The 26,855-nt window shown below is 36.8% G+C and overlaps 1 pseudogene; it reads left to right on the top strand.

Moving 5' to 3' along the window:
* Positions 1-7,920: 7,920 nt before the first annotated feature.
* LOC111730026 lies at positions 7,921-8,039 on the top strand (annotated as a pseudogene).
* Positions 8,040-26,855: the final 18,816 nt, after the last annotated feature.

The following is a 26,855-nucleotide window of genomic DNA, read 5'->3' as shown; positions in this document are numbered from 1 at the left end:
CTCCATATAGCCAAGTGCTCGATGAATAACAGTTATTATTATTATTATAGTCATTGTTATTATCACTGCTCATGATTTTATTTGAGAAATTCAAGAATAACAGAAATTATTAATATTGATCGAATGTCTGCTGTGAACTGTACTTGGTGCAATATATGAAGGATTTTAATTGACCCTCACAACATTTTATGATACATTATCTCCATTGTGTGAATAAGGAAACTAATTAGGGTTGTTATAAGACATGCACAAAGCCCAGAACTGGTTGGTGGTAGAATTAAGATTCCAGCCCAGCCTACACTTGCAGCCATTTCTGTCTGCTACACACCTGTGCTAAAAGCCCTAAGCGCCCATTCCTTTCAATTACCTAACCCGACCTCATAAAAGATGTCTGCTTTCCTCCTGGTTATTAAGGAAACAAAAAATTGTCCCTGTTAAATGGAATAAGTGTGAGGGAACATTACCTAAAGAAGAAATCTCTTATACTCTGGGACACAGAGAAACCATGTTGGACAAAGACAGTGGGACCCTGGGAAAACCAAAGAAAATTTTGATCAACTCAACGATTTTGGTAAGAGACAGTCCTGGGTGGACATTGTTTAGCATTCTTTCTCAATAACCAGAAAAATAAATATTATCTAAATTGCTGTATCTGTATGTATTTATGAAAGTTCAAGTGAAGCTTCTGTTAATATCAAACGACACCTAAATTGATACAATTATTTGCATGATTTACACAAAAGTCACATTATACCTACTTGTGCTTTCAAACCATGTAACAAATACAATCTAAGTCATCTTGCTCACCAAAGCAATTGTGTGCAAATTTCTGATGACGAAGTTAATAATTTATTTCACTATGAGCATTTTAAACCAGCAGTTCAAATTTAAAACAGGTACTGTCCAAAACATCATATGTTTATAGACCAGAGATGTGAAGCCATAACCTGACAATGACATTCAGGTCATGAGTAAACGTATGGTCTGCCACAGTGGCTCAATTAACCATCCATCAATGTAATTGCATAATACATCAGAAGAGGTAGTCTCCCACCACTGAGGTCAGCATCCCGTATTAAATTTAACAGGAAAAAGCATCATTTTGCTATAGCTCATTTGGCTATATCCTATAAAATATTTTTAAATAATACATTTGCTATTATTGTATTTATATTTACTGTTCTCTGGAAGAAATTTTTGACAAACTGAGTTTGGGGCTGCTGTTAAGAAATGATTCTTCTTACGATAAGCTGGCGTAAGTGAAAAGCACAACTTACAAGACAAGTATAATAGCACTTGAATCAATTCTAATCATGTTAATGTTGAAATAAGAAAGAAGAAGGTATATCATTTGCACATTATGTAAATTGTGTATAAAGTTAACATGTTACAAACTTCCAGGAAGGGCCATGGCTAAAAGTTGATTTATGCAACTTTCTAGACATTGAATCTTGCTGGAATACTACACATGACAAAATAATGACAACGCTTTCTAAGTAATTTTTTTTTAAAGGATGTGTGTGTGGGAACTAACCAGATTGGAAGTATGATAGTGACAGAGCTTGAAATTATGAGCAAGTAAACATGGTGCTGGGTTTATAATTCATAATTAAGATGTGCTTATTGAATCAGGAAATGCCAGGTTCCTATCTAACATCCATCTCCTTCATTTAAGGTTCACAGTCTGAGGAACGGTTCCACATCATTAATATTACGTGAATTTACCCATAAGCCTTAGTGTAAAGGGGAAAAAACTGGAGAGGACTTACAGGGGACATTTTAGTCAATTAATACATACTTGTCATTTACATTTATGCAATTTGCATGACCTTTGGAGAGAAGAAATAATCATTGGCCAGAACCCTATTCTTCCATGATTCTTGATATGAAAAAGATCTACGCCACCAGATTTATTTTCTACTTTTCCAGGATTGATCTTCCTTTGGTATGATTCAATTTTTATGCCCTACTGTTGTTTGATATAAAAACTTACTCGATTTCTGGGTTTGTTTATTTTTATGGAATTGGCCCACTATGTTAAAATAAAGTAAAACATTAAATACAAGAATATTGAAATGTCGGCAATATTTGATTCCTAATGAAACAAAAGCTGCATATGGATAATTAATTACTAGTTGTGTTAGGTAACAGTTTTTCTAAAAAAAAAAGGAAAAAGAATGGGCCAAGAAGAAGAAATAAACAAGTCTTTAAAAATTGCTTTTTCTAAGAAACTGACTTATAGTGGCTATTGGCTCTGGTGAAGATTGTTTTGGAAAAATAAAAGCCACAGCAATGAAAAGATATTCTCCATTACTAAAATTAACTTGAAAAGCCAGCATCTCCACAGACACTATTTAACCAAGTGGGCCCAAATAAGACAAAACAAGCAAAACAAAACAAAAACAGACTCATAAAAACAGACCAAAGAAATGATTGCCAGGGAACGCAGAGGGGGATGGGTGAGGAGTGGGAGGGGAGCAGTTAATAATATCGTGATAAGTTTACACAGTGACAGATGATTACTAGAATTAGTGGGGTGATTACATTTTAAGGTATAAAAAGTGTCAAGTCACTCTATTGTATACCTGAAACTAATATAACCAATATAAGATTGTATACCAACTATACTTAAATTTAAAAGAGTACTCCCTATGTGAAAATTGCCAGTCCTCCCTGCCCTTTTGTTTGCATTTCTAACAAGCTAGTATAGACCACTGATGATTCTTCAGTATTAAGTGTGCCCTTTTTACTGTTTTCTTAGATATGGAGCTTTAATCAAAGAATAGGGTTTTCTGGACTTTCCTGCTCCCGAGGAAATGAGTGTCTTCTGCCACAACCTCGCTGTTTCAACAGAATGTCATAAAGGCTGCTGAGATCATCCTTGCCCATCAAAACCTCAGCCATGTTATATGTCACACAATCCAAGAAGAATACCTATGAGGCTCTCCTCACGCAAAAGATAGCAGCAGGCCTAGGGCCAACGCCAAAGCCATTCAAAGACACTTAACTGGCAAATTTCCACTTGAAATTGTGAACTGAAACTGACATGCTTTGACTATTACGGATGGGTGGGCAGGAAACCTTGGATCATGTTATTGCACTGAAGAAACAAAATTCTTGTAAAATAGCTCTGTCTGATGTTATTTAATACCTTCATCTACTAAAAAAAAAAAAAAAAGACGAAGAATTGATAGGGGTTTCCATAATAAAATAAAATCTTTCTGTTGTAATGACATCCCGCAACATTTCATTTTAAAGAGATGATTCCATTTTTTATTTGAATGAAAACATGGAAGTCACAGTTTAATTTTTACAATCCCCGTTATTTTACCTCTAAGCATTTTTATATCTTCGCCTAATTTTTACTCCTTTCCTTATTACTTTGGGGCCTAATGATTTTTTCATCTGAGGACTGGGAGGGGGCTGTTGGGATCTGGAGGCTGGCGGGATCAGAATCACCAGAACTATTATAAAATCCACATAATCACCATAGAGAGACTGATGTTTCAGACTCCAATCAAGTTACCAGGTAAGAATAATTCCCATAGAGAGCTTCCGCTCTGCATGAAATTATACTACTTTATGTCCAATATCATGAGTGATTAGAAAAATGCAAAATAATCTAAAATGAGTTACCTAAAAGAATGGCTATAAAGTAACACCTGCTGTGCACGTTCGTAGCAGCTTTATTTGTAATAGCACAAAACTCACGACTTAAACGTCTCTCAGATGAGGAACGAAAAAACAAAATGTGGTAGATTCATATCAGGGATTATTACTCAGCAGTAAAAAGGAACTGACTATTGAAACAGGCAACAATGTGAATGAATCACAAACGCGTTCGGGTAAGTGACGGAAGCTGGTAGAAGGCTACAAATTCTACTGTTCCTTCTATGTGACATTCTAGAAATGTTGACATTATAAGAATGGAGAACAGGTTCCTGGTTGACAGACTAAGAGTGAAGGAAAGGTTTGAAGACAAGTAGTAGCACGAGGGAGGAGGAGGTGAAACTATATTATTATCACGAGTGTGGTGGTTACAGGTGCATGCGTTTATCAAAACTCGGAATGATTCACCCAACGCTATGAATTTTAATGTATGTAAATTTTAAAATCTGAATAACATATACTTAGCAGATTTTAACTCTGAATAACTATGAGGGCACTGCAGTGGGAAAAGTATGATGACTTTTTGCCCCTGGAGCAACAGAGTGCCTGGGTGCAGATAGTAGAACATGATGATCAGTGAAACTTCTTGGCAGTGGTGATTCTGGGGAACAAGGACTTAGGGGAAGGACAACATGAGTCTGGACTATCTCGCTGTGACAAAAATTTAAAAAGTGCTAACAGAATTATAAGACATCTCCCAAAGACAGGGAAGTCAGTTCAAAGAGGCTCCCATTTACAAAATCAGGGATAATTTGAAACTAAAATACATAGTAATATTAATGGGTTATAACCTATTGCATAAAATAGGAATCCATGAGGCCATTCTGATGCAATCAAATATACAGTTAGATATAAAGAAAGTTTTCTTTTACATTAGGATGCTAATACATTTAGTAGGAATTACAGGATTAGAATTAGAAAATAATTATTTGACAACCATCATAGTAAACATCATGAGAAGCTAAGACTAGTCGGGAAAGTTTTTTTGTTTTTTTGTTTTTTTTTTAATAGAAGGACTATTTACATAAAGTCAGTTCATCAAAGGGTCGGTTCAGATGTTGGCCAAATACAATCTCTGCCAAAAGCGGATGTAGAAGGGTTAGTGAAAATGCTCCTGGGGATATTTTGAGGATGCATATTCTTTACTGCAGAAGGTTATGTCTTTGCTCTGGAACTCAGTCCATTTTTTAAGACTACTACTGAGGCTTGACACATGTCATCCTTATCCCACGGAGATACTACTAATGCCACCGGCTTGGCCTGATCACAGAGCCCATGTGGCCAGGGACACCACCCTTTAGTTTGGGCTCTATTTGAAACCGGCAGCTTTCCGATTCACCTAACGAATGAATCGGATCAGAAGTTCCAATGGACGTTATGAGTTGTCTTGAAAATGTGCAAAAATCCACCAAACGCGGTGCCTCTTTATGACAATTGTGAATTGCTAAAGAAATTGAAAACAAAGAGGAAGGGGGTATTTCAGGATGGATGCCTAAAACCTTCAAATTCCCAAAAAGTTCCCTTTTTTTTCCCCTAAAGTTTAATATTCCACCCTCTCACACACGCCTTGTGGTTTACTAGAGTATCGGGCACACTTCCAATCCTTGCTCACCTGGTCCAACTGAAATAATATTATCAATACCGTGAACCAGTATGACGGCATGGCATCTGCAGGATGTCAAGATAATATTGCTTATCGGAGCATTTGCAGAACTGGTCACTACATTAGCGGATGAAATAAAAGACAGATAAAGCCAACAGGTTCTGAAGTGATGCATAAACGGTGTACAAAATAAGCCAGTAGCAAATAACAGAATCCGGAGAACAGAGCACATGAGTTTTCTACTGCTGTCATAAAACGAATTAGCAAACCACTTGTGGCTTAAAACAACCACCATTTATTATATCACAAAGTCTTTAAGCAAGGCCCAGTTCTGCTCCCTTATAGAGGTTCTATGCAGCACTGGCTCAGTCATCAAGGCTCTTGGCTCTACCCTGTGAGTTGTCTTCCTTTTCATAAACAATGGCCCATATTTGCAACTGAGTAGCCTTCGCAACCTGTTTCCATTTATCAAATAGTCTTTTTCCCCTTTTTTAACTATCCGAAGACTTTTAATCCATGCTGGTAGTGGTTCCTCCAACACAATTTTCTTAGAACCTGGTGATTGAGGGTACTGCGGACATCTTTAAGATTCTAACAGGAACCTTCATCTAGCCAGGGCACAGCTTTAAATCTGTCTGAGGTTTCAAAAATTGTCCTTCACTCTCACTCTGTAGAGGCCCGATGTTTACTGCGAGATCATGTGTTACTAGCAGCACCCAAAATTTGATCTTTACCAGAGTTAATGTCTAATTTTGAGAGTCCTTTGCCAGGAAAACCTGGGAATGAACAGAAAATGATTTTGTTTTTTAACACAGAAAGTTATATCTCCTTTACATTCCCTCTAAATTTTGCTTGAATACTGAATAGTTGTCTTTTTAACTCATCTAACTTCTCCCATATTTTACGATAGGAAGCTAAATGTATCCAGTTGGCACTTTCAATATTATTTCTAGAAATCTTATCAGAGCTACTAACTGTTCTGTAGTATAAAATTTGAGTCCACTCTACTCCGGCCTCTAATCGCAATTTCCCTTCTGTTCCTCAGGCCTTCACCTGTCACCTGGTCCCAAAGCATTTGCCACGTACTTTACTGTTATGTTATGATAGCACCCTAATTCTGGGTATCGATTTCTCTTGCAGTTATCTATTGCCCTATAAGTCACCACCTTAAAACAGAATGGCTTGTGCGTGATTCTGCTATAAAGACTGCGTTTGATCGGAACGGCCTGTGAAATGGAATCTCCAAGGCCGGATGGCCATGGGGCTTCTTCTCTCACATATCTGGTGTCTCAGCTGGGGCTGTTAAAACAATGGGAGCCAGGCTGGGCATGCCTCTCTCTCTCCCTCCATGGCCTTCTCACGTCTTCCTCAAGGTTCCGTAACTGAGTCTCTAAGAAGACAAGCCCTAATGTGCAAGCTCTTACTGAGTTTCCACTTGCATCATGCTTCTAATGTCCCATTGGCTGAAGCTCGTCTCATCTCGTCACATAGTCAAGTTCAGAATCAGTGGGGAAGAATAACGTAAAGGTTATTACCAGGAGGCTTAGTTCCTTAGAGGCCACCAAAGTAACTATCCACCACAAGTTTCTTCAATAATTTTTATACCTTTGGTCTCATTTTCCTCATCTATTCTCAAGGTTGGTATTGCAGTGTATTTTTCATCTTTATGCATTAGAAATCTTATACAAAACCCATCATATGAAGAGTATTGTGGAATTTGAAGTTGTTTATATATATACTCATTAAATTATAAATTTCAACCTTTCGACAAATTAGGTAATTTTATCGTATTTGAATACATGAGGTTTGAAATAAGTTCTTCCAATTATATCATGCCACTTGTTTTTGTTATTAATAATAACAACCAATAAGCATTGAGTGTTTCCCGTGGGCCAAACATCATGGAAGGTAATTTACATGCATCATATTTAACGAGGAAAATGAAGCTTATAGAGATAAAGCAAAAACGAACAGTTGTAAACATACAGGAGCTGGAATGCAAATGTCGGTGTCTTGGTGTCTAAAACACAAGGTATTAACCACTTAAACTTTACTTCTCTTTCTCTATTTCTTTCTCAAACACCTTCGATTGATCTCTCTATCCTACAGAAAAAAAAAAATCTAAATTTGAGGTCTTCCATAGTTAGGACACAGCTACACTTTCCTGCATCTTCCACCATTTACTGGGCACACAAGGTACTTCCTTGACTGTACCTCACTCATGCTCATTTGTCCATGAGGTGGATTTTCTTCACACAGAATAAGGAAATTCTACTTATTATTAATGTCTCAAATCAAATGTCATCATTTTCCTCAGGAGCCCATACCTTACCCTCTTCTCTTACAGCCAAGGTGACCATATAATTCTGATTTGCTCGAAATAGTCTTTATTTACTTCTACTGTTTCAAAGAATTAATAGCCTACTTTTCACTGTCAAGTGTACCATGGTTTAGAGATGATACCTGCCCACAATTAATCAAGCCTTCTAACCCAGAAAGCACATTATTAATATTTTTAAAGAATATTTATAAGATATATGTTGTTTCTGTTACAATGTTTCATATATTACATTTGTAATATATACTTTATTAGTACTTAGTATGTCTCTAAGGTCTGGTATTGTGTCAGTGCTAAAAATGCTTCTTCTGTCTATGGCCATGCTACCTTGTACAAGACCGATCCCGTCTGATCTCAGAAGCTAAGCAGGGTCAGGCCTGGATAGTAATTAGATGGGAGACCACCCAGGAAGACCAGGTGCTGTAGGCATAAAAAAATAAAATAAAAGAATAAGAGATTGTAAACCGAAAGGTCCTTGCAATCTGTGAGGACAATCAAAGATTGCCTCGCCTAAAAAAAAATAAAATAAAAATAAAATAAAATAAAAATGCTTCTTCCGTAAATGAAAGGAAAGGATGCTTGGAATAATTAAAACCACTTCTACATTCCAGCATAACCAATAACAATGATACTCATGCAACTGATAACAGTATATCTGAAGCCAAACAATTCACCAAAACAAATCACTGAATGGCAAAAATGAGTGTGAACTGGTCTCTCACTAAACTGGACATTTATCCATTTGCTCTCAGGCAAATTGGCATCCTATGAATTGATTCTTGGTAAATTTACTAATGCTTTCTGTGTTTAATGGCCTAGGAAGAGTCGACCTGTATAATTAAAGCACTTGATTCTGGGTGGTTTGCTTTGAAGGTAGAACAAATTAAGATGCATAAAATTGACTTCTTCACAGTAATTTTTGTCAGGATAACAAATAATAATTACGTTTAATTTCCTTCAGTCTTTTAGATTTCCAAATTCTGGTCAGCCTAATTAATCTTATCTTTAAAAAGAGAAGAAAAAAAAATAAAAAACTTTTATACCAAAACCATTGTGAAAGTGATCTAGGGTTTGGAGAAAGCATTCAAAGGTGTGCGAGCATTACACTTGCCTCCTGTGCCCCCTTCCTACTCAAAGCTCTGCTTTTCATGTGTTAATTCAACAGAAAAGAGACGAGGCTTCAAGTCTGTCTCTCTAGAATGTACTACATACTGAGAATGTGATAAATGTATTTATTCATTTTAACCAAATTCTACCACAACAAAACAATTTAGAGACCCCATGGAGTCTATTATAATGGGATTTTACCTGCACTTTGATCGAATTAGAGCAACCTATATAGAAATCAGCTATTTAAATATAAACCACAAGGACCGAAATCATAATATTTTTTCTCTGAAAGAGCACGTTATTTACCATGGTTTTGGATGAAGACTAATTAATCCACATTTTGGATGGTACCACTGCTGGTTTCCGACAGTGTGCTCTGCATCCCACCTCTCATGTAATTCTCTCCAGAGAAAACCCATACGAAATTTTCTAAGCAGGTATCCATGTTAATTTCTTGAAAAGCGTTCAGACTTTTCATTATGCCTCAGATGTAGACAGGGGATTATTTTTTCCACATTAAATAATATCACTTATTTAGAATCAAAAATTTGTGTACACAATTTTATCCATTTATCTTTCCTTCCCAAAATGTGTTTTAATATCAATGGTAAATACAGCATGATTGCTTTCTATAGTCATAACATCAACTGAAACAGGACATAATGACAAGCAATAATCACCAGAAAGCCAACTCCTTGTGATTGTTTTTGCATGTGATACAGGTTTTGCCTTAGGCAAAGCCAGGAGCCTCATTTATTTCAAAAAGAAGAAAAAGAAAGAAATACACACATTTCGCATTAAATATTACTTTGCAATCAAGGCCTATGAGAGGTGGAGTGTCCAAGCTTTGAGACTCCCTAGTGACAGCAGGGCCACGGTCACCCGAGCTAGACTGCAAGCCTATCTGCACCCAGGTTGAAGGGCCCGCGATTGTGCACATCTTTGTAATAACGTCAGATTTCCCTGTGACGAGACATTTGCTATTATATGTTATTTTTCTAATTGCAAAAGCTGATGAGTTTAAGTCAACATATTTCTTTCCTGCTCCTTCTGCTTGTCAGCTGTGGCTGGATTGATAAAATGCAAATGAACAAATCATTAACGAGTACTGGTTATGAATCTCTCAGGCAGTTCAGGACCCTATCAAATCCTGCACCTATTACTTTGTGTGATTGATGTACTATTGTAAGTGATTGTTCCTGATCTTATTAAATCTTATTGATTTTTTCCCAGTTTCTATTTTATGCAGGGCCAGGCTTGGACTATTATGAATGTTGCTGAACACTGTTAATCAAGCTTACACAGCTATTTTGATGGCAAACAATTAGAACTCTGCCGCTCTACCTTGCAATTAGCTTCAGGGATACGGACCTCGGCACCATAATAATGAGAGACCTCTTTCAAGTACGGTAATGAGATTTACCATCGTGACCCTAAATAACCTCTGAAAATAACCAATCTGCAAATTTAGATGTATTTATCAATAATCTCTCTCTTTTTATAAAAATAAATTTGAGAATTTTTCTCAACAATAATATTTCCTGGCAAAACCGTTCTTTCTATCCTTTTAATATATCACAAAGAAAGCTTAATCGATTTTGATTATATAAAGTTGCTATTATAAGTGCTTTACATGATAGCTGACTTACAAATGCATATGCAGATTTATATAAGTGTGTAACACTTATATTTTTCAAATATGACAGAACACGTTAAATGAAATACCGAAGGTAAGTATTGTTTCTTTTTTCGTTTGATTCATTCATTCGGTAAACTTTTATTAAGCATCTACTACGTGACTAGTGCTGTGGTAGAATCTATGATTCTTACAAAGACAACTGAACATTACTTCCTGGTCTAGATTACTCTTATAAAAAATATTCTAAATGTATAAATTAATATTGTTGGAGTATCGATGTCAATGTAATTCCATTTCAATTTATCTGAAAGAAATCTCATAGATAAATTCTATTCCAAACCTTCTTAAGCACAAATTCTTTTTTACTCCTTATTCCCAGCAAAATGCCTCCTTTCCTTCTTTATTTAGAATGTAGTCTCTTTCTTTCCACTGAATCCTTTTTTTACCTTTGTAACATGGACAGTTACCCACTCTCCAGAATAAAGCAACTAACTAACCATCTCAACCTACATTTGCTACTGATGTTACATAACTCTACAATTTTATTTTTTTTCTGCCAATATTCTGCAACCAACGTTTGGTAACTATAGCTTCCACGGGAAAGCATATCTCATTTTGAAGACCAGCTCTGTGGCAAAGGCTAAAAATAAACCATTAAACTTCCAGAGTGTTTAGTAGCGGGAAAAGTGTTAAGACAGACCTTACCTGCACTGGAGACTCACTACCTGTCCGGCACAGGTGAAGGTGGCACAGGGTCAGAGATGTAAGGGTCAGGGCCCATTACTGCATGGCCTGTGTGACTGTCCATTAAACAACTTCCTTATTTTTCTTAGTTCTTTCTTGCAGTAAGAAAATAGCCTTTTTTAGGTCAGTGGGTAGTGGGTTTGAAGTCTTATCTAAAACCACTTACGAGCTATGTAACATTAGGTAAATTACCTAAATCCTTTTGAGCCTCGGTTTCCTCATCCAATAATGAGAACTCACAAACAACCATTGTCAAGGATTAGAAATTAGTAAATCACAGTGCACATAACCATACATCCTCAGCTTCACTTATGTCCTCTTCCCAGAGAATGAGTCTCTACCGGCCTACTTTGAGAGGAACAGACTTCGTGTTCTCTGTCTCTCTCTCTGTCTGTCTCTGTCTCTGTCTCTGTCTCTCTCTCTCTCTCTCTCTCTCTCTCTCTCTCTCATGTGAACTAACACAGGAAGAGTTTATCAGCACTTGAGACTGAACCTTCTATAAAGTCTAACTCAGAGTCTTCATCAATACAAGACAAAGCTAAACACAAGCTGAAACGATACAGAACGACCTGCCAATACACAGCAGAGGATGGTGCAGATGTGCTTATAAAAATAGGTCAAGATACCCAAGAGTGGAAAGTGATGAAGAGATAGAGACAAAGTGTGTGTGTGTGTGTGTGTGTGTGTGTGTGTGTGTGTGTGTGTGTGTGTGGGGGGGGCGGGGGGAGAAAGAGAGAAAGAGAGAGATGGGTTTAGCATACAAGCCCCATCCCGGGGGAGAATTGCCCTGGTTCTTGATATTCTCCAGTTCACGGGAAATCTGGCTGTGTTTTAACGACATGAAACTATCATCTTAACCCTTCCTTACATTTTAAGTATATTTTTTTTTTAATTTGAGTTCACATCAGTGAATCTCTGTTCAATACATTGCAGGGTTTATTTATCTATTTGTTTATTCGCATTCGGCAGGGATTTCTGATGGCACGCTGGAGACTCTGGAGAGCATCGAGGAAGAAATCTGACAAAAACCCTGCCCTTTGACGTTTTCGTGGCACTTCCTGTTTTACAATACCCTTCTCTTAAAACCTCGGAGCATTCGTGACACTTACTATTTTAAGTTCCTTATGCGGCTCATCCATAAGCCTCACGAATCCATACTTGTTATCGCCTATTTTCCCCAATGGCCTTGCCCTTGGCCAGGTCTTGGTGGCGACCTGCCGAGACAGCCACAGTCGGAGGACCCAGGTAGACTGCACTTAGCCTCCTGCCCCACAGAAGCTGCGAGGTAACAAGGGCGTGTTGTTTGCACCTGCTAATTTTGGATGTAAATTGTTATGTAGCAATAGAGGACTAAAAGAAAAATTAACTGAGATAATTCATGTGAAAAGCTTAGGAAGTGCCAAAAAACGTCGACTGCTAATCTTATTGCTAAAACTATGGACCGTCTTTCTCTCTTCCAAATTTCCATGGGCTAAATGTGTTTCAATCCATAGCAACCCTATGGTTATAATTTGATACCCTACATTGTTAAAGAAATTATATATGTATTTACATATACATATATGTTTACATGTCTGTATATGTATGTTTGTGTATGTATTTGCATATCTATGTCTGTTATCTATGTGTACATCACATATATCATACATGTATATGCCTATATCGATATTGGTAGATGTAAATACATGTATGTCTTTGAGGTCAAGACTCCCGGATTTATCTTTTGCAAGCACTGCGTTAAGCCTACAGAAAATGTGCATGTGTTGCATGATGAATAAACTGATGCTCGATAGAATGACACACTTTGATCCATTAGGCTTGCTTTAAGAAAACTCTGCAAGCTGCAGAACTGGTATTTCTGGAATCCATTTAGGGGTGACTGTGAACTGGGTCAAAGGGAATTAAACAGTTGGAATGATCTGGTTTCATTTGAGTCAGCTGAGAAAACAGAGACGGGCGTAGCCTTGGCTTCCACAGTCAGCAGTGTGTAACCTTTCATTTACTACTGAATAAAATATAGGTGATTAAAACCAATTTATGGTATCAAAAATCATTTTAAACGCTAGTAAACATTAAACCGACATACCACGAATCTTGAAAGCTTATATTGGGTAGGAAGAGATTTGAATTGCTTTCTGCACGCTTTAAATGTTGTCAAACAGCTAGATTATTTGTTTATGTGCCTTTTTTCATCACATCCATTAGTTTAAATATTACATGGCTGCACAAATTAAACTGATACAGACATTCAGTTAGAAACCTGGAGGCAAGTCCCTGACCTAGAAAGCACGCAGATTTGTAGACTGACAGATCCGGGCTCACATCCAGGTTCAGTCACTTACTAAATTTGTGCCTTTGAGCAAATGATATAAATTTTCTTGATCTTGGTTTGTCATTGTTTAAAACGGGGATAATGACATTTGCCCCGTAGAATTAATTCGGTGATTAAATCAGCTTATAAAAATATCTGCCACACAGAAGTCATTAGCCCCTTGCCCTTACTATTTTTTAATGCATGTCCGTATATATGGTTCACATTGAAAAACAGAAATCAACTAATTAGCAAGTACCACGAGAATACTGCAGTTCAAAAATAATGTCTGATGCACCTCTAGTATTTGTCGACTGTTCTACTGTAGCAGACCATAGTGGGACAATGTCACAATGCGAGGAAGAAGAGTGGACCCCAACTGCCAAAAGCATTCTTTGCTCACCATAAACGCATTCTTTGCTGATCACACTTCCAAGTCTCAGAACTGTCCAATTGTTCAAAGGAATCTTATGAGAGAAATCATTTTCATCATTTCCGGGGAAATGGGAAGTTACTTAAATTTTCTTCCTTGTTATTAAGTTTTCCTAGGTCTCAAGTATATGCATATCAACTATCATGTATTTTTATTTCGAAATAATCTGGAGACTTACTGAACAGCACAAGTTAAATAACATTAAGAAAATTAGGTTGAATAATACTAAAACGCAACAATTTTACATAAAGTGGTTTCTTTGTAAATTTATACTAGCATTTTGAAATGGAGATTTATGAAATAATCCAAACAGTTGATTTGAAAAAACTATTTTTTTCCGCCTTCTTTGTAATCACTTCCTTGCAACTGACCTCAATTTTCTTGCATTCTTCTACCTCCTTGTAAGACCCTGGCGAGATCATAGCACTAGTTAAAAGCTAAATCCCAATATCCACCTACACTGTGTCTATAATAAGGCTGCCCGCTAGGAGTTAAAAAACTCAAACACCAAATGTTCGTAATTCATGACTATAAGTCTCCAATGAGCACAGGATAGAAACTGACCATCTTATCTCTCTTACCTAATGTGTTAGCACTCTCTACATAAAAATGGCACTTTCATACCAACTTTTCTCTTCAAACCTTTCGAATGCGCCCCAATCTTCCAATGGCTCACTCGCAACGCATAACTGCCACCATTACACCCGTTAGCATATGCTCCCCAAGACGCAGAGCGGGACACACAGACTCTGAGCTGATATTCTTGCTTTGAGAACACCTTCATCTTCTTCCCACCAACTCTCCCTCCTTCCCGCCACCTTCCCTTCCGTCGCAGTGGGAGGACACCACGCGCACCCAACCTTAAATGTCTTCCTGTAGGTCTGGACCCCAGTTCCCGCTCACACTCTCATAATCGAATCTCTAGAGTTATTAATTTTCCTTTTTACTACGTTTTGTCCGACAGCACACAAACCTACTCTGGTTTCTTGTACACTAAAGGTTCTACTCTTGAACTCACAACCCACATTTTGACTTCCTTTCACACAAAATGATTCGAAACAGTTGTCTACATTCACTCTCTCCAAACCTTCCACTGGTTTCTTTCCTCAGCCTGTGCAACCAAGTGTCAGTGCCCCTCTTTCAATCAGACTGGCCTCATCAAAGTCACACAGTGACCTTGCGTGCAGGAAGATCTAACAGGTCCTCCCCTGTTCTTGGCTTCCTCGTATCTGAGAGCTCTTGGTTCTTCCTTAGCTTCCAAGCCCCACCGACGTGAGTATGACATCCGTGCCGAAGGTAGAATCTTACAATGCTCAGAAGCCACAGGTGAGATGCGAACACGGCACGAGTTTCTCTGGAACCTGGGTGAGAAGAGGGAACCTTATGCTGTGCACAGAAACAGAAGTGACGCGTTCATAAGCTGCCTCACATTTTGTCACCTTGCTTCTTGTCGCCTCGCGTTTGCCCCATAAAAGAACACGCCATAAAAAAATATTTCCTCGTTTTCTATATTTAGAACTTTTTTTCCATAAGGCCCTGCCACAAGTTCCTGATCTCTGAGACACTCAGCACGCTATCGCTCCCACTGACTTTCCTCATTATTGCATGTGCCTCTACCCCACAAGAGCCTTAATGCAAAGGATTTGGGAGAGGAATGTCGGGGACGAGGCTGGAGAAGACATACCTCGCTGCATCCTCCTCAGCAACCACAGTTTGGCATCCATCTTGGACAAGGTGCTCTTGTGGGAGCTGTGGGATCCAGCACTTTGCGCCAAGGGACCCGGGAGGAGTCTCGCCAGCACATGTGTTGGGGGACAGTCACACAGACCTTGCTCCTGGCTGCAGACCCTGTCAGTTGTGGTCCAGGAGCCCCAAGAAGACGCTGCTTTAGACAGTCACTCATGGGTGAGGACCTTTATGAAAGTCTAGTTTCCAGTAGAGAAATTCCAACACATCGTTGGAGGGAAAAAACAAACAAACAAACAAAAGTGAGTCTGGCTGCCTTAGACAGAGTTAAAGGAACAGTCTGACCTTAGGCAGCGCAGCTCAGAGCTAAGAGAGATCTTCTCAGCTGGAGATTTCTTTTGGGGGAGGGAGTGAGGGAGTGGGCGCCCAGCTCCCCCAGCCATGCGGGGCACTGCCGAAGAGGCCCACTCCTCTCTTTCCCTATCCAGAGTACAGGATGGAGGGCCCTCAAAAACTTAAAATATAGAACTGCCATTTGAGCCAACAATCCCCGTCCTGGGTAGGTACCCAAAGGAAATAAAAACAGGATCTCGAAGACATCCGCACTCCACGTTCCTTGCAGCATTATTCACAACAGCCAAGACATGGAAACTACCTAAGTATCTGTCAATGGCTGAACGGATAAAGAAGATGCGATGAGATGCGATGAGATGCGATATGACGCGGTGTGTGTGGGTGCGCGCGCGCGCGCCAGCGCACGTACAACAAAATATTCAGCCACGAGAAAGAAGGAAATTCTGCCTCTTACGTTAACTCGAATGGACCTTGAGAGCATTACACTAAATGAAATAAGTGAGCCAGAGAAAGACAAATACTATATGATACCACTTACATGTGGAATTTTAAAAAGCCAAGCTCTTAGAAACAGAGTAGAATGTGGGCCGCCCGGAGCTGGGGGTGGAGGGCATGGGGAGTTGCCGGACACGGGGCACGACCCTCCAGTTAGAGGGGTACGTCTCAGGCACAGGGGGCAGCGAGGTGACTACAGTTAGCAACACTCTAGTCTATACTTGAAAGCTCCCAAGAGAGTAGACCTGAAATGTTCTCACTACAAAATGGACATGGTAATTATGCGAGTCAACTCACTCTACTGCAGTCATCATTTCGCAATAGGTAAGTACCAAATCATCAGCACGTACACCTTAAACTTAACACGGTCCGTCAACTGTATCTCAAAAACAAGCTCATATAAGAGACAATACTCAAACTTTGGAAGTACAAAAATTCAGATACACACTAACTGGTTCTGAATCGATTTCTGGTATTTAATATATTGATATTTAAAGGTATAGTATTATATTATTATAGAACATCATATTTGTTTTGACACCAATGTGCTCTATCAACATTTGTTTTCAGCATTTCTTTGTGTGTGTTTTTTTCTTTCTTTCACAGTGTTATAACAATCACCTGCTTGTCAAGGGGTCTAAGTAAAATTAAACTGCAAACGTGTATTTTCGAAATTAGAGCAATTTAAACTTAATCGAGGGTACTTTTTAAATTTCAAAATAAACCATAAGATAACTTCAAATAACAAGTTCTAATTATTTCAAAATAATTGGATACAGAAATAGTCAACGAATTCACAATATCGAGAGGCATGTCTAATCTGAGAAGCAATAATAAAGATTTCAACCATTACTTTGCATACCGTGGATTACCCAACAAATATCTGTTGACAACTCTGATGATGACTGGATGATTAGCAGTGGAAAAGTTTTTAAAATCTGATGAAGTAAAATAATGTTAATAATATTTCATTTCTGTTTCTCCTTTTTTTAAAAAAAGTGAATTACTATTACATATAGCTTCTATTTTCCAAAATTATTGAAATATTGGGAGTGTTCTTTTACTTACATTTTTCTAACAAACTTTGATAATGCTGACATAGGAGTACATGTAACAAATGTGTAGCTTACATAAAATAATTAAAGAGGAAAACACCAACGTCCAACTTTTATAAGATGGAAAATGGTACTTAAAGATTAATATAGAAGAATAAACAAAACCCACACCACATATTCGTAAGTCACTGGTAATTTACTTCGTCTCTATCAATATGTTAACTTAATTAATGATATGTTTATTTTTAAATGACATATTTAATTTACCTCAAAGGAACTTTTGCATTTCTTTTAATATCCTGAATTTAAAGAATTCCTTCTGGTATAAATAAGGGCTACTTCCTGACGTAGCTAAGCTAGTTTTGTATTTACCAACCTGATATTTTGTTTTAAAAAAATATAAACTAATCAGATAAACAACATGGGAGGTCCAAAGAAAGCCTATTTTTACTGTAATACATAAAAACTACAAGAAGAGAATTAGCTACTATTTTCTAGCTTTTGCATGCACTATGCCTAGCATCCTATGTGCACTAGCTCATATAATTCTCACAATAGCCCTATAAGAAACATATTACTGGTCAATGGGACAAATAATGTAATTGAGTGGTGGGAAAATTAAGTTATCTGTGGTCAGAGGTCACCAGGATTCAAACCTAGGTGTTAGCTAATTCCAACCCTAGCATGTCCAGCTTCTGCAGAGTTGGCCCACCATGCGATGCCACCTTCCTACCTCCGTAATTCAATTCTTCTCCTTCACCTGTAGGAGAAGACTCTGACCACCTTTCCACAGACACCCAGAACTAGGCAGGCAGTGCATCCCACTTAACCGAACACAGTCATCTGACAGTATAAAATAACGTTTCTACAGCAATATAGGGAATATCTTGTTCCTATCATTCTTCTCTACATCCTGTTTTTTCTTCTCCAATGCACGACACAGTGGAGAAGGACACACTTTTTATTTTCTTACTCATAGGGAAGGAATACCATAAAATGAGATACTGTTGTGTTAATAGGTCTGAATAAATGGCCTATTCTTCACTTAAATAAGGCTTATCTTTATTGGCGGGACTACCTTCAAATTTGATCGGGGTAAAAATATACGATGAGAGTGTGAGAATAACAGAAGAAAAACTGGGAAAGCTTGTTCTAATTTGTGCTTCTCTGTTTGCAGAAGCGTTTATTAATTTTCAATAATTACCACTGTAACTGCTTCGGTGACAGCAGAGCAACCTGTCTCACTGAAATCTTTTGGCATTAGGACAGGAAACTTGAACTTAGCAAACTAAGCAACTCTGCATTTCCCATCATGCATATTGACATTCCAATAACGTAGATCATCACCAACTGCACACGTCAAAGACACATATATCAAGGTGTGATACCCAATGCCATGTAGGAAATGCCATCACTTTTTGAGACTGATTTTTTTTCCCCAAAATGCATCTTTTAATTTTGTTTTCAAAAGATGGCACGTATGTGTGTTTCCTTCATTTTCTCTTTGTATAAATAGCAATTTCTTGTAAAATAAAAAAAGTAATATTTCAACAGTTTTGATGATTCTATACAGACTGAATCCAAGTAGTGTGTGTATATATATAAAGGTTAGGCTTTAAGTGAAATAAAGCCACCCAGCCATGAGCAATTTGGTGTTTAAGATAAGATAGTCTAAGATTTAGAAGGATTTTCTACCCAGCTCGCAGGGCACAGTGAATTGAGGGGAGTTAGTGTAATGCTTTTTTTAAAAAAGTCTTCCAATCCTTTCTTTCAGGCAGGGAGATGACATTTTGGTAAATGAGAAGTTGAGGGTGCTGGTGCCTTCCAGAAGATGTAAAACGCTTCACTTGGTACTAACGTCCATAAAGCAATTAGTTACTTGTCCTGATGGGTGTTCCCTTGGGCAGTGCACTTTCCGCATTAGTACGTATATCTACATGCCATTAGACACTGGGTAGCACTAAACAGATGAGGTACGTTCAGAGAATTACTCAAGTCATGTGCCATCAAGAAAAGAGATGCTCGCAAACACTATTAGCATACAGGTGGAGTCAGATCTCTCAGACAGTTTCCAGTGAGATATTTATTTTTAACTGCTTACTGAGAGTGCAACATTTAAAATTGATTGATTAACCCTTAGAGGAAAAATATTTCGTTATTAATTGGTAAATATTTTTGGCGAGTGTACATGATGAGTATGACAGTTTTGTTAGAGGTCATTTCTTCTTACCCTTCCCTGAAAACCCTGTCCTTCTCAGTTGCAAAATTCAAAATTCTCCTCTGTTTAGAAAATATTACAAATCTATTAAGAAAACCTTAATTAAGTGATCTTAAATTAAAACCAATCATAATCCTGTCACATCTTAGGCTTAGGGTATATATCCAAAATGAAAACAAGATTATGTTATTTGCCTCTAAATATATTCTCTCTCTCTTCGCCCCTCCCCACCGCCCCCGGGCTCCCAATCCCCCCCCTCCCCAGCCCCCTGCCAAGATCTTGAATATTCATATGTCTTAGAAAATAATCTAGTTTCAACTTGGCTCTTTTCAAATATATGTTCTTTAAGAAGCTATTCAGTTTTGATTCATCAGCTTTTCCAGTGAAATTATTAAGGCATAATCTGCCGTATTCACCAGGCTTGCAGAAAATATTTATGTGTCTGATATACTCAAAGTATTAAACATTATCAGAGAGTCTACTCTCAGGCTCGCTTCCATAAAGTTCATACTGTGTTTAGAACTTGCCACACTGTGACTGTGTGCCATTCACCTCTCGTTAGGTCTCTCATAATTGTTCACAATGCATTTTCAGGATAAGTAGAATAAACCCATATAAATAACACTGACACAATGAAATGCTGAAGCTTTGAATTAGAGTTATTACTGGTATTTGTTTCAAGAATTTGAAAAGTTTTAGTTATTGAAAAGCAGGGCCCTTTTCAAAATAAGTTCCCATGCTCTGGTATGGAGTAGGAAATGAAAGAATTGTATGATTGTCTTAGAAATATATGACTTATCTATAAAATATATATTTTAAAAATATAAAAAATATTTCTGTATTGATACCGATTAGCAATATGACTAAATGAACTCATTGTTTTATTGCATACTTGGAAATGTCAAATACCATCCCAGAAAATAATTTAAATGTAAGGCAACTCATTTTAAGTTTTAGACATGCAGAAGTTTTAAATTTAAAGAACGTATCATAGTACCATTTGGCTACTATAAATTTTGGGTCCGTACATATCTACCTGATATTTGGTCATCGAAAATTGTTCATGGCTTAAAACATACATTTCTGTAAATTATGTTCTGAGCCTTGGACATTACCTATCATGCCAGCTAAATAAAAGTCATTTTTACTTATTATGGCCACTTAAACAATAAACACATAAAGATAATTGAATTATAAAATATAAATATAAATATAAATATCTATCTATCTATCTATCTATCTATCTATCTATCTATCTATCTATCTATCTCTTAAACTTGGAAGAGCTGTTGCTACGTGTGCATCTATATTTAAATTCCTTTCTGGGCAGGGGCTCCTGCACAGCAATATACAGAATTGAGGCATTACGTACGCAGAGAAAACACGCAGTGTCCTTGAAGGATCTTTTCTATTATGAACCTTGGGCAGGGAGAATTTAGCCTTGAAAATGTACTCAAAGCAAAATCTACAGAGAATAAAAAGGACTGAATGGTCTAGAAATATTTGCGGATCGACATCTCTCAAAATAACTCAGGGAGAAAAATTCTTGCCGGAGAGACTTAAAATCCTGCACGGGATGAGCCACCTCACATAGAATCTAAGGGTTGTCAGCCTTACCTTTAACTAGAAAGTCCTATGCAATCTCATTTCTTCACTGTTTTCTGAATAGTAATTATACAAATGTGCTTCCGAACACCAGCCTCAAGAAAAGTCTTACAAATTAGCTAATAATGTTACTGAGTTCACTGTACAGTGAATTACTAATATCTGCAATATACTGTTGATTTTTAAAAAATAATTCAATCATTGCAAGCATAATATCAACTGTATCCATCAATTTCAGGGTCAAACAGGAAAATCACAAGCTATCTTTCTTTCTAAATATTAGGACAATAATCAAGTCATTTTCTAAGTAAGCATAAAAAATCTATCCTAATCTCAATGAAAAGCTACCAACTTTACTTCATCTATGGTCACACACCGGGTAAGATTAAATACTAATCTCTGTACAATATCCCATTTATTATTTTAAAAAAATATCTTTCTAATCAAGCCTCATTTCAGGGCTATAAAAATAAGAGCATCAACTGAGGTATGGTTTAGATTTTTCTTTCAATGAAGGAGAAAGGATGAGTTCAAAATTTGGCAAGCAGTCCATTTAACACTTATTTATTGAGCAACCATTTGGTAAAACCAGTGGTTTTAACTAGCTAGTGCAAAAGGAAAAGTTAGGGACCCTTGTTCAAAATTTAATCATTTCAAGATAGAGACAGAAGAGCATTAAACCAAGAATAGGACACTTCTAAGGAGGTGCAGATGTGGAGCTACACAGGGCACACTCTCATGAAGCCAGCTCTGCAGCTGGACAGCTAAGGCTATGACATTTCATATTGGGTAGAAATGAGGAAGGGCATAGGGTGGTGTACTGTACTGCTCTTCACTTGGAAAGCTAACCTTAATGATTGATTTTATTGTGGAGAATCAAGAAAGGTTTATCAAAATAATTAGTATCAGAATGAGATCCTGAAAGATGTGTTGCGTTTAGCCTGATGAAAATGGGGAAATGAAATTATTTTAGACAAGGTCATGTAACTGGGTGTAAACTCGAGGAAAGAAAAGAGTGAGGTGTGCTGGACAGAATGTGTAGATCAAGTTCATGTAGAATAGACAGCAGAGAGAAAGTAAAAATTATAGGTTGGGATCAAAACAAGAAATTACATGAATGTTACTATAGTGAGTTTGAATTTCACCTTGCAAGCAAATGGAAGCCTTGAGTAACATGATCACAAGCAGGCTGCAGGGTGAAATGGGAGTAGAAGATGATGAGAGAAGCCAGGGTCCAATGTCTAATTAGTAAGTCTGTTATACTAGTTATGAGGGCCTGCATTAGAGAGAACAGCACTAGAAGTGGCAAACAAAGGATGGATGTGAAAAGCAGCACAAATGAAGTATGCGTATACATGGGAGGAAATGGAGACAGATATTTAAACGACCAAGACTCTCAAGCCACTCAGAGAAAAAGAAGTAAAGCAAGGTTTTTGGACAATTCAAAAATCATTTCCCCAAAAACTAAATGATGAGTCTACTAATAATCATGGAAATAGAAAATGTGCAATGAATTAAGAAGAGATTGTCTGAGCATAAACTAAAGGATAATGATTTTTTTTTAAATCGAGGCTAACCATAAAATTTGAGAGCATGATGGTACCATATGTGGGTAGGTAACAGTTAAGAAAGAATATTTTTGTTACTATTTCTTAGCAAGACAATCAAAGATCATGTACGTGCATCATATTGTCTGGGTTGAACATGTTCTCAGCAAATCTAGCAACGTCTCTTTCTATATTAAATGCTATATAAAAGCAACGATAATCTAGCCATCTTTATTTCTGAATCCCTGAACCTCTCATATTCTTTAAATCAACAAACATGTATAGATCACCTACAAAGTACCAGACACAGTAGAAAGCATCAGGGGAAAGAGCATGAACGAGGCAAGTTGTCATCGGGCCGCCCACAGTCCTGTAGGGAATACAGATATGATACCCATTGTGATAGCAAGATGGGGCACCCAGTCCTTCGGAGTGGAAAGAAATCAAAGATTTTTTCCTAGTCCTAATCTTTGCACAGAATCCTTAAAGGGGCGACTTCGCCAGTCTTGAATGTACATTTAACCGTCCATATACATTAAAAGGTTGTGAAATTTGTAGCAAACTATTTTGTTACAGCTCTTCCAAAGACGAATATAATAAAATCAAATGCTTGAGTAATAATAAAATATTTTCTGCTCAAATATTTTTTTATAACTGTTTGTTAAAAAAAGTAGAAAAAGTAGTGCTTCAAAATTAAGAATATAGTAGAGTAAGAGAATAAAGGCATAGTACTTATCCTTTTCTTCTGTTGTTGTTTTTTTTTTCTCATTTTATAAACTTAAATATGTTTTTTAGGTCAAAATCTCTATTATGCGCATTTTTATAACATGCTCGAACATCGCAAATTGAGCCATGTGTATTTCAGGACAAATATTGGGGGAAGCAATGTTCGATCCCAACGTCTATACCATTTAAACAATGGGAGCATCAGGTAAGTAACAACATTTGGACAGCAAGTCAATATGACTATGAAAGGTCTCCAATAATGAGCAAATTCAGACCAATACACAGTTTGAGTATTTGGCCTTCTTATTGACAAAGGTTGTTTTCAATCACACTGTATCTATTACCATATCAATCATTACTCTAAATGAATACAACATTATCATTGACAAAGTCATCATTTAAGCTGAGAAAGTAAAGATTCTAAATAACAGAATAATGAAAGGTAGGTTTTTTACAGCGGGAACGTGAAAAAAGTATACCTTAAGAATCTATTCACAGGAAAGTAAAGAAATTGGGGACCAGTATGGGGGGCAAAAAAAAGTTTACTTGCTCACAAGGACCTTGAAATACAATACAATTAACATCACATTATTACTTATTAAAGTTAATGCAACTGGGTATTTTCTTTCGTATACAAATTAAGATATGGACTTGAACTGATAAAAATGATTTACATGCAGGATTAAAATATTGGCAGCTTTATAGAGTGAAATGTCACTATTTCAGTATACTTTCCAGTTTTACATTTCCTCCTTTGAATCCCTGTCAGCCTTCGTGAACAGTAGTTTAATCAATGCTTGGGGTAGCAATAGCATTACATTGACTATTTCTCTTGCAAATAATCAAAATGATGTTTAGTGAATATCATTAAGTAAAACGATACACATTTATATCCTCATGATATTACAAATTAAATAAGATTCTATGTTTTAAAAAGTGCCGTGTATTTAAAAGAAGCCTGCATTTCTACTAAATACAATAAAGAAACTGTTTTATACTTACTGCTATAGCCTAAGTCATTTGGCTTGCAGTAAGAAATTCAAAGATCAGGAAATTCAAAATCTTGAAACTATATTTTTTATAAACTCTATGATGCAAACTCTTGTAGTATGAGACTCTGTGTGTGTGTGTGTGTGTGTGTGTGTGTGTGTGCGTGTTTGCTTGCGCACGTGTGCGTGTGTTTTAATGTTCTTTAAAGACTTGGATTCACTTTGCAATTTTGTTCCATTGTAAAGAAACATTCTATTAAGATTCACTTTGATTTATAAAAACAAAAGGGTGTGTCTTGACATAAAGAATGTGAGATATTTATTTAGATACCAAAACAATATTCAGGAAACAAAAGAGGGTGGGGAGATGGCATAAAATGACAAAGGAAATCAAGAACAAAATTTCAAGCAGATCCAGCCCAATGAAAAGGGCCGTGTGGAAAATAGCATGACACATTCGGCCATTAAGGAGAATCATACAAATGAGTGTGAGAAATGGCTGGGCAATTTTATGGTGGGGAGTAGGAAGAGGGTACAAAGTGTAGAAGCATAAAGGTCACAAAGAAGGGAAATGGGAGGAAAGAGGCTTCCAGCAATCTACCTTTATTAGGCAAGTGATTACTACTCACCCAGAAATTGCTTCTCAGGCCTATAAAAATTCTGAGCTTTTAAGTAAAAAGGAAATACCGTTGCTACTTAATGTGTTAAATGAGCAGGATGCATATCCTCTTCAAAGGTTTTGAGAAAATATTTTAAATGGAAAGTGAGACTCCTTTTGCTTTCAAAATTATTTCTGTAGGTGAACTTTCTTTTGCTGTTATAATACGACATTTAAAGTATTAAGTTGAAAACTTCTGTATAATAAAGAAAAATTTAAAAAATTAGTAGGCGAGTTTTTTTCAAATAAAAATTTTAATATTTTCACATAACAAAAAGCAAGAAAACATATCTTCAATATGTAAAAGAAGATATTTTATATTTGCAATCTTAGTGATATGTTAAAACTAAACTAAATGCATTTTTCTCTCATAATTCATTATATTAGAAACATATTTCTCATAATTAACTCATGTCAGAAATTTCATGCTCTTTCTCATTGTAACATACCCCTCGCCACACATCCTCGTTCCTCCGTGCATATTTAGGTCATTGCCTCCTTGAGTTGAATTATACAAGGTAGGCTAGCTTCGACATTAGGCCCTAAAATGACATTGCTATTAACCTTCACTTTTGCTCCAACTATTAATACATTTTATCCTTGACTGTAACTGTTTTTGCAAATATATGTTTTCACATATTTCACAGACTAAATATTTTATATAAGAAAGTAACAAACTAGTCCTCTAGCCAACGAGACTAGCATCCGGCCCTGGTCTGGGCCCTTCCTTAAGTCTGTGTGGATAGGCCTCGATACAACACCTTACAAATCATGGCGTCGATGAAAACGTTTTTTATTTCATGAAGCCTCAACATTTCTGAAAGTTTTATGAACACCAAGACACCATATTTAATACCTCCTTTTGGAAGGACTAATTTATCGTAACTAAAAAAAATGTGGAAAATAAACCTGCAATGAGATATATTTAATACAGAAACTTCAAAGATCAGATTACTCAACCAGAGTGAAATGGGCAGAACACAGATTCCGATCTGATCACAATCTAGAAATGGAAACCAGGAGACAATGGGAGTGGCTTCTAACCAGTGTGAAGAAAAACACGGCATGCGGAGCTATTTTCATTTCCCCAATATAAAGTAAAATATTCACAAGACAGAAGTTGGTTTAAAGAAGACATGTGTCTTAAATGTCAAAAAAAAAATCCCTAAAATGAGCAAAAAGGTAAAGGGATTAGCAAGTAGAAAACATTCTTTTCTAATAGATTCAGAAGGAACTTCTAATAGGGACTCATTATAAACCTGATCCATCTAAGCTATAGCCAGTGAAAAGGGACGAGAGAAGGAGAAAATTGGAAAGCATTTGATTTTTATACCTAGGTCTCAGAAATGCCACCTCACCAACAGCATAACAGGAAAAGTAAAATGATGATAATAGTAGAGATAAAATAATTACATTTTTTCAAGCAGGATCTTAGAGATTCAAATATTGTTTGCAAATTTATTTATACATGGATATTAGAGCTGAAATATTTCAGAAGATTACTAGTTCTAGCAATCTAGCCCAGTGCTTCAAATAAATACGGTATTTGTGCCTTTATTTGATAGAAGAAATATTTGAGAATCAGGAAGCTTTTTTAAGTTTATTGGGGTGACATTGGTTAATAAAATTATATAGGTCTCAAGTGAACTTTTAAAAATAATTATAGCAACAAAAA

The sequence above is a fragment of the Pteropus vampyrus genome, unplaced genomic scaffold (assembly GCF_000151845.1).
Source record: "Pteropus vampyrus isolate Shadow unplaced genomic scaffold, Pvam_2.0 Scaffold298, whole genome shotgun sequence".
Lineage (NCBI taxonomy): Eukaryota > Metazoa > Chordata > Mammalia > Chiroptera > Pteropodidae > Pteropus > Pteropus vampyrus.
The sequence above is the reverse complement of the archived record's forward strand: the minus strand, read 5'-3'. Positions and strand labels throughout refer to the sequence as shown.